Below are 18079 nucleotides of genomic sequence, written 5' to 3' on the forward strand. Positions count from 1 at the left end.
AGAGACTGCAACAGGAAATAACTGATCCACCAATACCACATGACTGTACTTGTTCACAAGTATATAACAAGCACACATGAGATACCTTCAAGGTTTCCTGAAATACTAGAGATGTAAGTGTCAGGATGTGAGGGAAGCAGAAACATACCAACCAACCATTTTCTCACTGTGATAACATTAATAAGCTATTATAAATAATAGTTTTTATTTCCTTAAGCCAAATTACTACCAGTAGAAATACTGCCTCAATTTTTGTTGTTGTTTGTTTGTTTGTTTCAGCACTGAATATTGAACCCAGGAGCACTCCACCAATGAACTACATGCCCAACCTTTTTAATTGTTTATTCTGAGACAGGGTCTTGTTAAATTTCTGAGGCTGCCCTAGACCATTCTCCTACATCAGCTTCCTTAGTAGCTGAGATTATAGATTTTTGCAGCTGCACAGGGTTTAACTCAATGTTCTTGAAGTTTTTACTTTCTTTATTTCTTTATTTTGTGGGGGGAAGCAGGTACCAGAGATTGAAGCACTCAACCACTGAGCCACATCCCAGTCCTATTTTGTATTTTATATAGAGACAGGGTCTCACTGAGTTGCTTAGTGCCTCACTTTTGCTGAGGCTGGCTTTGAACTTTCAATCCTCCTGCCTCTGCCTCCCAAACTGCTGGGATTACAGATGTGTGCCACCACACCCAGCCAAAGGTTTTACTTTCTAAAGAGATTGTAGCAATTTATTTACTGAATCACTTACTTATTTTGATTAAGTTTAGGAGATTGAATTGATCATATGCCTCTTTTGCAAGGCACCTCTTATTATTTGGGAGTTGTGTATGGTTTTATTTGTGATGCCAGGGATGAAATTCAGAGCCTTGCTCGTGCTAAGCATGCATGTACCACTGTGTTTCAACCTCAGCCCTCTTTTATTTATTTAATTTCTTATTCTTTCTCTTCTATCCACATCCCCCAATCTTTACTTTCTCACTGAAGTCCATCATTCCAGTGTATTTCATGTATATCCTTTCTTTTTGTAGGTATTTATTAAAATTTGTATCATCAAAAAATAAATAAATAAAATATGTATTATTGCTTTGGATACATGTATTTTTCACTTATGTACATAGTATTGTAATTTTAAATTTTTTTCTTCTTCATAGCAGCATATTTTAAGATATGGTCCAGTTGCTTCTAATCATTGCATAAGACTCTATCCACCACATTTTGCCTAAGGACTTCTTTGATATGGACACCCAAATTACCTCCAACTCTTCACAATCAAAAACAATGCTACCATGAATATATTTCCACGCTTCCTTTATGGAGCTGTGTGAGAATTTCTTTGGAGTGTGAATACAGTTGGGGTTTGTGGCACAAGCCTGTAATCCCAGGTCCCTAGTTTAAAGCCAGCCTCAGCAATTTACCAAGACCCTGTCTCTAAATAAAAAACTAAGAGAGCTTGGAGGGGTAGAGCTCCCCTGGATCCCTAGTACCATAAATCAAAAAATAAATATAGTAACAGAATTGAATACTTTATAAGTTTTTTTTTTCTTTTTCTTCCTCCTCCTCTTCTTCTTCCTCTTCTTGTGGTAGTGGGAATTAAACACAGGGTTTCACACATGCTAGTGAGCAATCTAGCACTGAGCAACATCCTTAGCCTTTTAAAAAAAAATTATTTTGAAACAAGTTCTCCTTAAATTGCCCAAGCTGACCTCTAATTTATAGTCCTTCTGCTTCAGCCTCCTGAGTAGCTGGGATTATAGGCCTGACTCATCACCCCCAGCCATAATTTTTATTTTTGCTTTTTGATTTACTGCTAGGGGTAACATGTAGGTATGTGTGTATGTTGTGTGTGTTTCTTTAACTACTGTATTCTAGGAATTTTCTGGTCACATTCCCTCTTCCATTGCATCTTTAAAGACTAATGTAAACCGGGTTCGGTGGGCTTGTAATCCCACTGACTCCGGAGGCTGAGGCAGGAAAATCGAAAGTTTAAAGCCAGCTTTAGCAAAAGTGAGGCACTAAACAACTCAGTGAAACCCTGTCTCTAAATAAAATACAAAAAAAGACTAGGGATATGGCTCAGTGGTTAAGTGCCCCTGAGTTCAATCCCCCATTACCCCCCCAATATGTGATAGGAGTCCATAATGATATTCAAAGACAGAGAGAAAAAAAGAAAAAACACATTGGCCACTATTATAGGGTAGGAGTGCTAAGACTCCAACTTCTTTGTCAAGAAATTGGTAATTAAAGACAAAGAATGAAACATTTGACTTGCCACTTTAGGAAGAAATTAGATTCTTTCCTATTTGATGAGGAGAAACTCTTGGCAGAAGAATGTCAGCTAATAAATGTAGTAGAATTGATAAAATTAGAAAAATCACCATTTTGCAATCTCCAGTGAGATAATTGATTGAGACAAGGATCATCAGAGAATGTTGAACTATTATGATGAATGTTAAACTATTAAAAAAGAAAGAAAAAAGGCCAATCTATCCTTGTATCTATTTCCTACTTGTTCACTTGTTCCACAAACACTTTGAATTTCTAGTGAATGTGCATGCTTGAAAGACTATGGTGACTTCTCAATTGCTAAATACAATGACCTTTTCTCAACTCTTCTATGATCTCTTCATGGTAATTGATATTAATGGCCACTTTTCTTATAACCTTCTCCTTTCATTGACAAAAAACTGATTTTCTGTTGCTATATAACAAACCACTCTAATATTTAGTGACTTAAAACATAATTTATTATTTTTCATGGTTCTGGTGGTAGACTAGGCTAGATTGTATAGTTCTCACTTGGGACCTTTGATGAGGCTGCAATAAGATGGTGGCTTGAACACCTAGACAACTAAAAGTTTGACTGGGCTAGACATCAAAGATGGCTTCTTCACTCACTTTTCTGGTACCCCAGCTGGCTTGGTTGGAACAGTTGGAGATGAGTGGGGCAACTTTCTCTCCAAGAGACTAGTTTGGGCTTCCTAATAACATGGTGGATTCAGGCTAGCTAGACTTCTTACATAATGCCTAGCTTCCCCTAGAGCAGATGTCCCAGGAGGAAGCTGCAAAGCTTCTTATGAGACAATTAGTGATCTCTTTTTTCACCCAATATGCATTAGCCTCTATTTCCAGCCTTGGTTTCTTTCTTTTTTTTTTTTTTTTTTTTAAAGATAGAGTGAGAGAGGAGAGAGAGAGAGAGAATTTTTTTAATTTTTATTTTTTAGGTTTTTTTTGGCGGACACAACATCTTTGTTTGTATGTGGTACTGAGGATCGAACCCGGGCCGCATGCATGCCAGGCGAGCGTGCTACCGCTTGAGCCACATCCCCAGCCCGGTTTCTTTTTTTAAATATTTATTTACTATGTATCTTTTAGTATTAGGTGGATACATTAGTTTGCTTTTATGTGGTGCTGAGGATCCAACCCAGTGCCTCATGCATGCTAGGCGAGCGCACTACCACTGAGCCACCACCCCAGCCCCAGCTTTGGTTTCTTTAGAGGAGAAAAAGGACCTAAAGTCCCTTCCAAAGTTAAGTGTAAAATCCATCCATATATTTATAGTTTCATTGTTAATAATGCAATTCATCCATAGATAATCCCAAAGCTGTTTTGCTCATCTTTATCAAGTCTTTGGAAAGCATTTAATTTGGTTTTATTTTGTTTTGTTTTTGTGGTGCTGAGGATTGAATTCAGGGCCTTGTGCAAGGGAGGCATGCACTCTACCAACTGAGCTATATCCCTAGCCCTTAACTTAGTTTTCATAAAAAATGGAACTAACCATCCTCTTGCGTTTGTGTTTCCACAGTTAATTTAAAATTTAAGATAGAGTGATTTCAGTAATAACTACAACTAATATACAGAGATTTGGGGACAACATCTCTCTCAATTGGTGGGATCATTTGAGATCATTTGTAGTCTATTGGCAGTGAGTGTTAAGCATAAATTAGAATATTTTATATAGAAATGGATTTTATACAGGAATGGAGAGCATTGGTGAATGTCATTAAAGAGTTAGAAGAGTTTCCAATGTATCTTTTTTTTTTAGTTGTAGATGGACACAATTCCCTTATATTATTATTTATTTTTATGTGGTACTGAGGATTAAACCCAGTGTTTCACAAGTGCTAGGCTAGCACTCTACCACTGAGCCACATCCCCAGCCTTCTAATGGAGTCATTTTGATTAGAAGTAACATAAACCTCCTTAAGATACAGAATTTCCAGCTATTTGGGAGATTAAGTCAGGAGAACAATAAATTTGAGGCCAATTTGGCCTCAAATCTAATGAAACCCTGTCTCAAAATGAAACTAAAAAGAATAAAGGGCTTCTGGGATGTAACTCAATGGAGAGCACTTACCTATCATGTGCAAAGCCCTGGGTTCAATCCCCAGTACCACCAGAAGAAAAAAGGAAAGAAAGAAGGAAACATAGCATAGACTGGCTCATATAACCCAAAGTCTGATGGGGTTGATCTGGCATGACTTGATTCAGAGGCTAAAATAATGTCATCAGCTCCCAATTTTCCTCTGTCTCTCAGCTGTGCTCACCTCCATATTGGCTTCATATTAGACCCCATATGATGACAAAGTAGCGATGGCAGCACCTGACACAGAACCTATATCCCTCTCAGCAATCCAAGCAAAAATCTCACTACTTTTCATTGGCTAAGATTGGGTATATGCTCACCCGAGGCTGACCTATAGCAAGGAAAAATTTATTTAGCACTGAGTCCCATCCCTCCCTGAACATCCACCCAGTAGAAGAATTGCCCTGGAGCTTTCCAGTAGGTTATCATGGAAGTCTATTCCTGAGGTATCAATTGGAATGAAGGAAGGAATATGTGCTGCTTAAAAGTGTGGGTATAACATCATGTTCTTCTCTTTCCCCCTATGCTCCATACCCAGCTCCAACACGTTTCCCTGCACAAAGCAAGCATTTTAGCACAAACCCAAAACTCACAAGCCATCTTCCTCTTCGTTCACTGTGCATCTTATTTATTTATCTGGTACTGATGATTGAACCCAGGCATGCATTACCACTGAGCTCCATCCCAGTCTATTATTATTATTATTATATATATTTTTTTTAATCATTGAAAGAGGGTCTTGCTAAGTTGCTGAGGCTGCCTTCCAATTTGTGATTCTCCAGAGTCACTGGGATTACAGACATGCACCACCATGCCTGATCTCACTACAGTTTATAGAACACTTGCACTGACTGAGCAAAACATCAGTTCCCTTTTGCCCAAATTTTGTTACCTTTTGATTTCTTGTGCAATCAAAATATCTCAAAGTATTGGTTTGAATGGGGTTTGGACTTCTAGAACTGAGCTCTGTATAGAATTCCGTCATTCCTGCTCAATCTCAAGTCTCATATTGCTTTATAATGCTGGTTATAGTGAGGCTGTAGTTTTAATTTCACCTTTGGGGTTTGTACTACAGACACTTTTAGAAACTCTCTTTGGGTCTGTCCTCTAATCCCCTTCCCTAACTCCAACTTACGTTGGCCCCTCTTCACTCAGCCACAGCTGCCTGGCTGGAGGGCACTCAGTCGGCACTGTTGCCTAGGCAACCCAGAAGGGGGCTTCAATCTACTGTCTCCCCAGAGGGGCTTGGCTGGCTCTGAGCCAGGAAGAGGCAGGGGGCAGGGGACCTGACTGGCCCTGCGCAGGGCATGTCGGGATATAAACAGACTACTCGTGTGCTGCCTGCCATAAGAGACAGGGGGATTGTCATGTGTGTGATTGTGTGTCTAGCAAGGAAACCAAGGATGCCACTGCCTGCTAAGACAACAGGAACAGGACAAAAGGCCCTCCCGTGCATCTTGGGCTCAGGGTTGGGGTTAAAGGTCTCAGGCTTGGTATTAGTTTCTAGGGCTGCCATAACAAAGTGTCACAAACTGAGTGGCTTAAAACAATAGAAATTTACTGTCTCTCACTTTTGAAAGCTAGAAATCTCAAAATCAAAATGTCAGCAGTATCATTCTCCCTCTGAAGCTTCTAGGGGAATCCCTTGTCTCTTCCCGGCTCTTGGTGGTTTGTTGGCAATATCTGGCCTTCCTTGGCTTGTGGCTGTGTGACTCTTATCACTGCTTTCATGGTTACTTCACATTCTCCTGTTTTGTTTCCATGCAGCCATCTTTTTTATGAGGACGCTAGTTGTATTCATGTAGGGGCCCGCCCTTACTCCAGTATGACTTCATTTAAATACTTACATCTATGATGACCCTACTTTCAAACAAGGTCACATTCTGAGATCATAGATGTTTGAACTTCAACTCTTTTGTAGAGGACACAATTCAACCCATAAGTGTTGAGAGCCATGGCCGGTCAGAATGACACCTGGCATTTGCCAGAGGGAATGTTTGAAAGGTGACACCAGCGAACCATTGAGATGATTTGAGTTAAGCTATATATAATTGCTGTGGTGCTGGATTGATTGTATTGTATATTTGACCTTTACTGTTGGGCAATGCTGCGGTTCTTGCTGCCTCGGGTGCCCGATACTTTGGAGTTCTTGCAGGGATTCCCGGAGAGTTCCAATTGGTTGGGGAAGTGCCGGAGGAGGGATTTCTGGTGTGGGGGTTTCTGGAAGGGCCAAGTGGGTGGTTGGCGTGAGAGAGGAAATAAAGTAGTTGCTTTTTGAACCTACAAGGCTTTGTGGCGGTTCGGTTATTCGTGCCCAGCCAGACTGCGGCACATAAGAAGCTCCCAAGTGGGTATGAAATAATGAGGAAGATAGTTTTAGAAGTTCCTATAGTGTAAGACAAAGCCCTGGAAAAGTTAATTAATCAGACCAAGGGAGTCCTGGAACATCAGACTGAAGATCTTGGCTTTTACTTAACAGGGGAAGCCATGAAGGGTCCTGGAGCAAATATGACAGCAATGTGACAATCTGTGAGGCTGTTTTTTATTGTTTTAGTGCTGGTGGAATGAGCCACTTCTTTCTCCAGTTATATTCCTCAGTTGCTTTTATTTATTTTTTTATGTTTTTGGTACTAAGGATTGAACTCTAGGGTGCTCTTCCCCTGAGCTACATCCCCAGCCCTTTTTATTTTGAGACAGGACTGTTAAGTTTCCTGGGCTGACCTTGAACTTGTGATCCTCCTCCTCAGAGCTGCTTCTTTAAATCATAGCACCAATACATGGTATAAAACCTCCAAAATGAATAGCACAAGAGTGTGGAATGGTTCAGAAGTAAAATTGTCATTAACCAGGTGTGTTAGCCTTAGTTGCCTCAGCAGTCAAATAAGAATAGTAAGAGAGTTGTTGGAGGGATTGAGAGAGGTTGGGGGAGGGAGGGAGAGTCTCAGAAGAATGTCTGCCAAGGCAAGAACTCAGTAAAAGTTCACAACAATTGTGCAAAGATGAATGGTTCATTTGGCTAAGGAGGCAGGAGAAGCCATTGTTATTAATAAGAGTTGTTACACTTTCTCGACCCTGAAACTACCACTCCCTTCTGCTCTCCAGGAATAAGTCTCTCACATTTGCATAGCAATTTTCAATTTTCCAAGTACTCTGTCATCCATTCTCCTTCTCTCTATGTAATCTTCATGACAATCCCATGAGGTAGTCAAGACTGTCATTACTGTCTCCATTTTGTAGGCAAGATACTGAGACCCATAAGGGTTAAATCTGTTGCTCTGAACATTTTTTTCTACTGGGACACATATGACAGATGATTCTTTCAGGTGACATACTCCCATGTATAATTTCTACCATATCTTTACCCTTTCTCTCTCACTGATAACTATTTAATGTTATGTAGCCATCAAGAAATGCAAAAGGAAGCCAGGCCATGCCTATAATCCCAGCAATATCAGAGGCTGAGGTAAATTTGAGGCCAGCCTTTGATTTATGGAGACTATCTCAAAATAAAAAATCAAAAAGACTGAGGATGTAGTTGACTGGTAGGGCAAACCTGGATTTAATCCTAAGGAAGGAAAGAAAGAAAGAAGTAAGTTTATGTAATTGATATAAAAATATGTCTCTAATATATTGTTGATTAAAAATATCAGATTGCAGATTTACTCACAGGAAATTATTAACCATGGTAAACTCTGGAATTGAAGGGTGAAAGGTGGTAGAGTAGGGAGAGGAAACTGGTACTTTATATATTTTTTAAGTGTGTATTATTTTTATAATGAAAATCATCCTATTTTGAAAAAAAATAAAGCATCTACTATGCAAGCAACATTATAGGCAGACTTTGAATCTGCTCTGATTTTCTTCAAGGAAATTATTCATGAATATGCATAGGCTATCTCTGGAAATATTCAAGAAGCTGATGACAGTGGCTGCCACTAGACAGGAAGTTTGGGGGACTATTGCTTAGAGTCAGGGAGGGAGGAAAATGGACTTTTCACTGTATACTCTTATAAGATTTAATTTGTTTTCAACCAAGTGCCTTATTATGAATTCAAATAAGCTAAATGAATATTATTAAAAGCTCCAGTGATTTATAATTGCCAATGAATAATTTGTAACTTACCTTATGACTGATTACAGCACACCAGCTATTCTTGTTGGATTAGATGGTAAGTAAAGAGCTGACATTCAAACTCAGGAGTCCTGACTTCAAGTCCTTGGCTCTTTATGTCATTGCCCAGTGTGGTTGCTTCAAGGGCTTCAACCTCATAAGCCCACTGTATCCTAGGTACACACACACACACACACACACAACAAGCCATGGTAGAAATATCACAGTTGCCTTAGCAGAGAAGTCAGGACTGTGGAATGAACTTGCCAACCAGTCTCAAGCCAACCACAATCTGTATTGTTTTGCCTGCTTCCTTTTTACTTCCCCTTGAATTATAACTTGCTTACTCTTAAGTGCATAACTATTAAATGTTTAGCTCAATGAATTTTTATGTGTCCACCTATGTAACCAACACCTGATCAAATATAAACCCTACTGTAACAGTGCTCCACTTTATGCTTTGAATATAGCCCTTACTTCTCTGGCACTGCAACTGATTTTAAAAATGGACATATTTCTTTCTCTTGCACTCTTCCTGCTCCTCCCTAATCTCTCCACCACCCTAATCTCAGGGGAAACAGGATTACCTTTCTTCCTTATCCTAGGTAGATTTATCTGTCCTTGAGTACACACCCACTATTTAACGAAGTAATCCAGATTTTGAGGATGGAAGCAGAAGATCTCAGAAATGACTATTTCCCAAATTAACAATGAATTACAATTCCAACAGAGAACATGTGGAATATAGCCTTTGAATCATTTCTTTAAAAACCCCCTGTTCCTGCTGATGAGCAAAATTACAGCCTTTGGGACAGCAGTCCCCTGTGTTTCTCCTTTGCTAGCAAAGCAATAATCCTTCTTTTTCCTTTTTCTCAAAACCGTGTCCTCATTATTTCATTGGCATGGGGACAAGGACCAAGCTTTCAGCAACACTACTATCTCTCTGCAAGATTCCCTCATGCCCTCTCCAGTCTACACTATCCCCTAACTGTAACTAACCACTATTCTGACTCCTATCATTGTAGGTTAATTTAGCCTGTTTTGGGACTTCATATAAATGGAATCATACAATATCTACCCTCTGGTTTCTGGTTTCTTTTGCTTCACCCTATTTGTGAGATTTATCCACATTATTGTGTGCAGCAATTATTTGTTCATTCGTAGGCTGAAGTGCTGAGTCACAGGGCAAACATATATTTAGCTGTATAAATTCTGTCGAACAGTTGTCCAGTTTATACTCCCACCAGCAATGTAAGAAAGGTCCAGTTGTTTCATGTCTTCACACACTTGATACTGTCAGTCCTTTTTATTTTAGACATTTGGGTGGGGGTTGCCACCTCTGTTTTGAGCCCTCATTTGGTTCTATGGTTCCCCATCTGCTCAGTCCTCTGTTCTGACAATCCCTGAATGGACTGTTTGGACTCCTGACCAACCCTTCCTGCCCCTCCTTTCCTGGAATACAGCCCTATCCTTCCATGACCCCAGCCCCTGCCCAAATCCTAGTGTTCACCACAAACAAATCTGATCCCTGCCACAGGCTGAGACCCCATTCCAGCATAGACTAAGCTCTCATGCTAACCACAGACTGATCTCAACCCTAATCACAGACTTCGCTCTTAGCCCACCACACAATGAGCCCTAATTACAGCCACAGGGTGAACCCCGATCCTAAACACAGTCTGAGCCATGATCCCAGCAACAGAGTTTTAATCCTAGAAGGAGATTTAAACTGACCTGACCCAAACTTAGATTAGTGAACACAAATGCCAAGCACAATGTCAGAAATTATTAGAAGTGTGAAATTGCATTATTGTAAAGCAAACTACTATCTCAATAGGGTCTCCTTGGTTCACTTCAAATTTTAATTCTGACAACTTTGCTAAATTAGGGAGAGATTACCATCAATCCCACCCTGACATGCAATTAAAAAAAAAAAAAAAAAAAAAAACAGGCTGAGGGTAGGAGTGGAGGTGTGTGTGGCTCAAGGAAACCTAAAACTAAGCTAGTCCTGCAGATGGTGGTAGAAAGATGGGTAACCTTCTTCCTGTCCTCACAAGATGGCAGGTTTATTTTAAGGATGTTTTTAACAGCTTAAAAAATGGATTCAAAGAACACTGGGGGAAGCCTCTGATTTTTGGGTTTCTGCCCATAGTGCCTTTTTTCTTTCTTTCTTTTTTTTAAACAATGGTATTTGACTCCCAGTAAGATTTGTTCCTTCATTATGGTTCTGATCATGTTGCTATTCACATCCCCCTCCCTGCAGAGGCTATTAGGAAGGAAAAAGGAGCCAGAGCCTTAAAGAACTAATGCTTAGTGGTTTTGTTTGCCCTATGTCTGCTAATCAGCAGCAAGCTGAGAACATAATTTTCACTTTTCTTGCGTCTTTGAGAAAATTCTTGATTTTCCCCTTAATGGTCGAAGGCGCACCTCTGAATGTCCTGTGTCCTATGAAAGATGAGTGAGGAGTCCTTAGGGCAAAACAGACCTTCACAAAAATGTTCTCTCCAGGACAAAAATCCTGATTAGTTTGAGATTTCTGAATTCCTAAACATTAACTAGGTAAAGTGACTTTTGTGATAGACCCCATTGCATTGTGGAAAAGACAGTGGGATGTATAAGTCAGGAGACCTGGAAAGTTCTGCCACCTTGTTTGACAAGGTACAAATCCACCTTCTCTCTAGGTCTCCTTTCACTACTATAATAATAAAGTTAAGTGTAGCTTTTGTAATATCATCTTCATATTTTACCTCATTTGATCTTTATAAGGATTTCCAATAAGATGGGAACTTTTATTATTCCAATTTTATAAAGCAAGTAGCAGGAATTGGGCACAATGGCCCATGCCTGTGATGCCAGATATTTAGGAGGCTGAGGCAGGAGGATTGCAAGTTTGAGGACAACCTAAGAAACTTAGCAGTACCTTGTCTCAAAAATAAAAGGGCTGCGGAAGAAGCTCTGTGGAGGAGTACTTCCCCAGCATCGAGGAAAGAAAGGAAGGAAGGAAGGGAGTAAGGAAGGGATTTTCTAGAAATAATCTTGTTGGTTAACTGCTCTATAAAGGTCAATGTGTCAGTTGAAGGGATTATGAATAAAGGATTTCTCTTTCTCAAAACAAATTTGTTTAACTTTCTAGCTCTTCATCCCTGAAAGTCTAACTAATAAAGAGGTAATGTCAGCTATCATATTAGGGAGTATTACTTATGGGAAGTAGTGAATTTTGGCCTCCCTAATTATGCTGACTTTTGTAACTAGGTCCATTTACTATGGGGATCCTGAAAGCTATGTCCATAGGACATAAGATTGTAATTCCTATTTGGGAAAGAGCATTTCTAATTAAGGTTGTTACCACACTCACTGATGTGATCTTATCTCCTTGGTTCTTGTGACTGATTACAACACACCAGCTATTCTTGTTGGATTAGATGGTAAGTAAAGAGCTGACATTCAAACTCAGGAGTTCTGACTTCAAGTCCTGTCACCTGAGGGGGAGAAAAATGAGATTGATCACTACAAGAACTCCTGCTGAACAGAAATGATGGAGGCAGTCCTGTTAGCATGAGGTCTCTTATTTTGGACCCTTCTGAATTAATATGATGCCAAGTGAGGCCTATGGTAATTGGGTGACATTAAATATCTAGTTGAGCCCAAAGACGACCTGATAAGTAAACATTTCAGGCGCAAATCTACGTCCAGTAGTTTGGAAGATCGGATCCAGCTGTTTTGGTTGCCTGTATAGCCATGGTCCCTAATCTTGACCACATCACGGCCTCATATTGAAATGATATTGAATCACTTGCCACAGTGGACACAGCAAATAAAAAAGAACAAAATATTGCTAAATACAACTGGGATGAATCTCTCAAACATAATGGTAAGGGAAAGAAGCAGGCACAAAATAGCACAAAGTGGATAATTTCACTTGTCTGAAGTTTAAACACAATCCAAACTAACCCAAATGTTGACTGTCATGGAGGGGTGAGAATTGACTGGAGGTAGAAAGGAGCCTTTAGGGAGCTATAAATATTCTGTACCTTGATCTCTGTGGTTGTTACATGAGTAGGTGAATATATTCATGTATGTGAAGGCAGCCTTAATTAGAGCATCTAGAAGCAGAAAGATAGATTGGATCCAAAGGTGAGTGGGATATTTAATTGGAGATTTGACATCTTGGGCTTATCTTAGTGAGAATGTCCCAGTGACCATAAAGAGTAAATAAATATGAACCCCATGGTAAGGTATATAATAGTATTTCACTCAGAGGGACATAAGACTTTGAGAGAGGAGAAATAGGGGCACAAGACCTAAGTGTTCATTTTCCAAGGGAAGCAAAAAAGCAGAGCCTGGGGTTGCAACCAAAAAGTAAAACTTCACTATTCAAGGAGCTGGTCATATAAAACACAGGGGATGTAATGTTTTGTGAACATCAAGTGACAATTTTGGGAATAGTATTTTACTTTTAATCTCTCTCTCCATCCATTTTGGAAGAGGTTTAATTGAAGGTTAATTTTATAAAATAATATATAAACCCTTATTTTAGTCAGTTTGGAGCCCAGACAGCACCTAAAAGTAGGCACTGCCTTTGTTAAAAAATTAATTCATTCCTGATTTCAGAATGGGTCAGAATTTCTGTCATAGGATCAAATTGAAACAGAAAATTTTGGAGGCAGGTCTTGTGAGAAATGGATGAAAATATGGAGACCATTGTCCTGGTTAAGTAAAGATCTTGTGGGAGGGGACAAGCATGAGAAGTTTGAAGGTTTGTCATATAAAAAATGTCAGATTCACCCAAGGTGACTGCAGAGAGGAATGAGGACTTGTGAGGAGAAATTCTGGGAAATAGAGTATAATGAGGAGAACCCTTCACAGAGAATCAAAGACCTCATGATGTTCCTAAGACGGAGCTCATTCATATAGTAACTCATTTCCTGTTCTAGGCTCTTGGACACGGAGGAGAGCATGACCTCCAGGTTCCTTCCTTATAGAGTGGTATAAGACTGAAAAAGTAGTGGTTGAAATTTTAGTTGCCATCTTGGTCCATGAGATACCCTTCAGAATGAAAGCCACTAAAGACAGTAGAAGAAAAAAGCCTAAGGATCTTGGGTCTCATGGCTGTGATATCTCCATATCAGATGCATTGAATGTCTCTGGACTTCTCTTTACATGAAAGAAAAAAGTCTACTTTATGGGGCTGAGGCTGTGGCTCAGTGGTAGAGGGCTTGCCTAGCATATGTGAGGCACTGGGTTCAATTTGCAGCACCACATATAAATAAATGAATACAATAAAGGTCCATACATCTAAAAAATATTTTTAAAAATGTCTACTTTACTTTTTGGGGGTATTAGGAACTAAACTCAGGGGCACTCAACCACTGAGCCACATGCCTAGCCCTATTTTGTATTTTATTTAGAGACAGGGCCCACTGTATTGCTTAGTGCCTCACCATTGCTGAGGCTGGCTCTGAACTCGAAATCCTCCTGCCTCAGCCTTCCATGCCACTGGGTTTACAGGCGTGTGTCACCATACTCAGCTATTTTTATTATTTGTTTAGGTTTTATTTATATGCAATCAACCCTAATCCTGACACATAAAACAAAATATAATTTTTTAGTAAAAAATATTTTTAAACTAAAATTGTGTAAAATGACAACTGAGATCCCTTTTAGTTCAAACACCTGGATACTTTTTGTTTTCATCCTCCTAGGCTCCAGTGTGATGTCATCTTCTATATGAAACTTCCTCAGATTCTTTAGAAGGACTCAATTTTTCCCTCCTTTGTTCTTCAACAACACTTTATTATACTGGTAGGATAACAAATCAAATTGAGCTTTTTGTTTTGTTTGTTTTTTTTTAACCTCAGGGTTTTAAAAACTATTTTTATTAGTTGCTGATGACATTTTTTATTTTATTTATTTGTATGTGGTGCTGAGAATTGAACCCAATGCCTCACACATGCTAGGCAAGCGCTCTGCCACTGAGCCACAACCCCAACCCCTGTTTGTGATTTTTTTTTTGTGCTGAGGAATTGTTATTTTTTATATTGGAGATTGAATCCAGGGGCACTCTACTACAGAGTTACATTCCCAGTCCTTTTCATTTTTTGAGACAGTGTCTCACTAAATTGCAAAGTCTGGCCTCCAATCGGTGATCCTCCTGCCTCAGCTTCCTGAGTCCCTAGGATTACAGGTATACACCGCTGTGTCCAGCTTCCAGTTGAATTTCATGACAGGTCTCTGACACATACATTTATGATTACTATCCATTATGGCTGCATTGGTAGAGACTAGTGTTTAAATGGGGAGGGCACCCATGTTGCTGTCCAAGGTTCTGAATCTTCAAAGCACACTATGACAGTTGTTTGTTCCAGTCTCTTAAGATACTAATACACCTAAAAGACAGATATTCTGACTAAGCAAAGAGGAGGCAAAGGCAGGAGAAGACAGTGCGAGCTGAAAGAGAGAAACAGAGAGCAGAGGCTACTCAGATCTTAGCCACTGAGAGGAGGCCAAGCAAGTAAAATGAAAAAGGAAAAAAAAAAATTTTCTTTTGACATTTTTAAATAACGTTATCAGAGTTAACAAAGATGAACAGCTAAAGATGAGTTTTAAATGAGTTATAAATCTGTGCTAGTGTTGATACGAACAAACATTTGTGCAGACAGGGAAGCAGAATATCACGTAGGTAGAAATGGCAGGAGGAATGATCTTCACAGGATTTATACTAGCATGCTCATGGCTTTCTTTTTCATTCTTGATCAATGGTTTGTGAATTTTTAAAAATAGGGGGCTGGGGATGTGACTCAGTGGTAGACTGCTTGCATAGCATGCACAAGGCCCAGGGTCTAATCCCTACCACAGCAAAAACAAACAAACAAACAAATAAAACAATAAATTAAAAATAGTGCCACAGAAGAACTTGAATAATTGCTTATGTTTTACAATTCATGCAGCTGATTTCAGGTATTTAAAAATGATTCCAATATTTTGGGTTACAAGAATGTTTTCTTCTCCTATATTTGGAGAATGGGATTTTCTTCCTCTATCTCCCTCCTCCCTGCAACCTAGTCTAATTGCTCACCCCATGTTTAACTTGGCTAGTCAAGTGATTCCCTTCTGCACTAGAATCTTACATTGCTCTTGATTCAAATTCATGCTAGGTGTTTAAAAATACATTATCTCAGTTAATCCTCTCAACAGCCTACTGTATCAGTATAATTATTCTCATTACAATTACATTCATATCATGGATCTCTGAGGCTGTTTGTGAATAGTTGAAACAATGAATAGTAATTCACAAATGTCAAGGGTGTATTCTAATTTACCTGTCTGTCTCCCAAAATAGCCTTTGAAGACTTTGAAGTCACGAAACATGTCTTATTCATCATTATTTTCTCAACAATAACTAGCATAGTTCCTGACACACAGTGGGGGCTCTAACATATTTTTGAATAAGTGAATTAATTAATGGAAATGTATAATAATCAGCATTGTATTTAAATCATTTAAACATGGTGAATTTCTATATAATAAATCAAAGATACAGGGCTGGGGTTGTGGCTCAGTGGTAGAGTAGTTGCCTTGCGTGTGTGAGGTACTGGGATTGATCCTTAGCACCACATAAAAATAAATAAATAAAGATATTGTGTCCATCTACAACTAAATTTTTTTTTAAATCAAAGATACATAACGGAAATCTCAAAATGTTTTAACCTAGTGAAAGGTCAGGAAAGATCTTACACATAGCATCTACTATACAAAACAATGCATTCTTGAAAATCAAAACAGGGAGCAGAAATAGTGAAATAATCTCTCTTCACATATAGGTATCACTCTAGCAATAAACCAAAATAATTCAATTTATTCTCAAGAATAAAAAGGTAGCTGGGTACAGTGGTGCATGCGTGTAATCCCAGCAGCTCAGGAGGCTGAGAGAGAAGAATCACAAGTTCAAAGCCAGCCTCAGCAATTTAGCAAAACCTTAAGTAATTTAGCAAGACTTTATCTCAAAATAAAAAATGAAAAGGGCTGAGGATGTAGCTCAGTGGTTAAGTGCCCCTAAATTCAATCCCTGGTACAAAAAAAAAAAAAATAGAATTAAAGATAATCCCCCCAGTCTCTCTCCTCTTTCCTCCTCCTTTCTCCCTGTTTTTCTTCCCCTATGTTCCCATTTTCAAACATTTACTGAGATCCTACTGCATTAATGCACTACAAGGATTTCAGAATCTTCCTTTAAGAGTTTGTTCTCTATAGTTAAGAGGAAATAAGGTCACAAATAACAATGTATATAATTACATAGATAATGTCTGACTTTCTTTCCTTTGCAGGGTGGGGGAGGGTTCTGGGATTTGGATCCAGAGGTGCTTTACCATGGAGCCACATCCTCAGCCCTTTTTTTTTTTTTTTTTTTTTTTTTTTTTTTTAAAGACAGGATCTCACTAACTTTCTTAGGGCCTCATTAAGTTGCTGAGACTGGCCTAGAACTTTCCATCCTCCTGCCTCAGCCTCCTGAGCAACTGGGGTTATAACCACTGTGCCCAGCCCACATTTGAATTTCTACAATAACATCAGCCCCACAGTTTTGCCCTGAGCTGCTTTTTTGCCCATCACGAATCCCATCTTGGAAGACTTTCTTGATCTTGTTTCCTGAGCACAGGAGCAAAGAAAATTCTTCTCCTTAGTCTGTTAACTATCATTGTTATATGGCAAAACTGCAATAACAGCAGCGCTTTCCTTTGAGATTAAAAACTAGGGAAAGCCAGCACGGAAGCACATGCCTGTAATCCTAGCGGCTGGGGAGGCTGAAGCAGGAGGATCATAAATTCAAAGCCAGCCTCAGCAAAAAGGAGGTGCTAAGAAACTCAGTGACACCCTGTCTCTAAACAAAATAAGAAATAGGGCTGAGCATGTGGCTCAGTGGTCAAGTGTCCCTGAGTTCAATCCTTGGTACCCCCCCAAAATAAAATAAAATATAAAAAGGGGCTAAGGATGTAGGCCAGTAGTAGAAAGCCCTGGCCTCAATCCCCAGTACTAATTATTAAATAAATAGATAGATAAAATAAATAAAAGGCAACTAGCTAGGCCTGCATTTTGGCATATGATGGAAGTGATTATATTTTCAAATATGCACACTTGGATTAACAAAGTGTCAAATAGAAGCCCTGTGATTTCTTTTCCTGTGATTGAATGTGATCATCAGAAGAGCTGGTTTTGAATCCTGCCACTTAGTTTGTAGCTTCTGCCAAGTCACTTAACCCTCTGAGTTTGTGTAGAAGCTACAATGTGAGGGAAATCTATGAGAATGTCAAAAGGCTTTGAAAGGGAGAACAAGGGAAAGATTTAAAGAGAGGAAGAAAAAGAAGGATGACATAAGAGAGGACGCCGGGTTTAGAGGAACTGTAAGAAGAATGGGAGCTGGTGAAATTATTTCAGACTTCATGTGCTGAAATAGTCATTCTTGTCACAAGCTGCTAGATTTTCTTCTTATGAAAACATTTCTAAGGTGGCAGATGAATATATTTTTAAAAATTTTCCTGAAGCATAACACTTGAACAGGATGTGTTAGAGAAATGCCAAGAAAAGAAGGCAGAAGGAGGTAAAGTCCTTGAAT

Source organism: Urocitellus parryii, chromosome 4 (assembly GCF_045843805.1).
Source record: "Urocitellus parryii isolate mUroPar1 chromosome 4, mUroPar1.hap1, whole genome shotgun sequence".
NCBI lineage: Eukaryota > Metazoa > Chordata > Mammalia > Rodentia > Sciuridae > Urocitellus > Urocitellus parryii.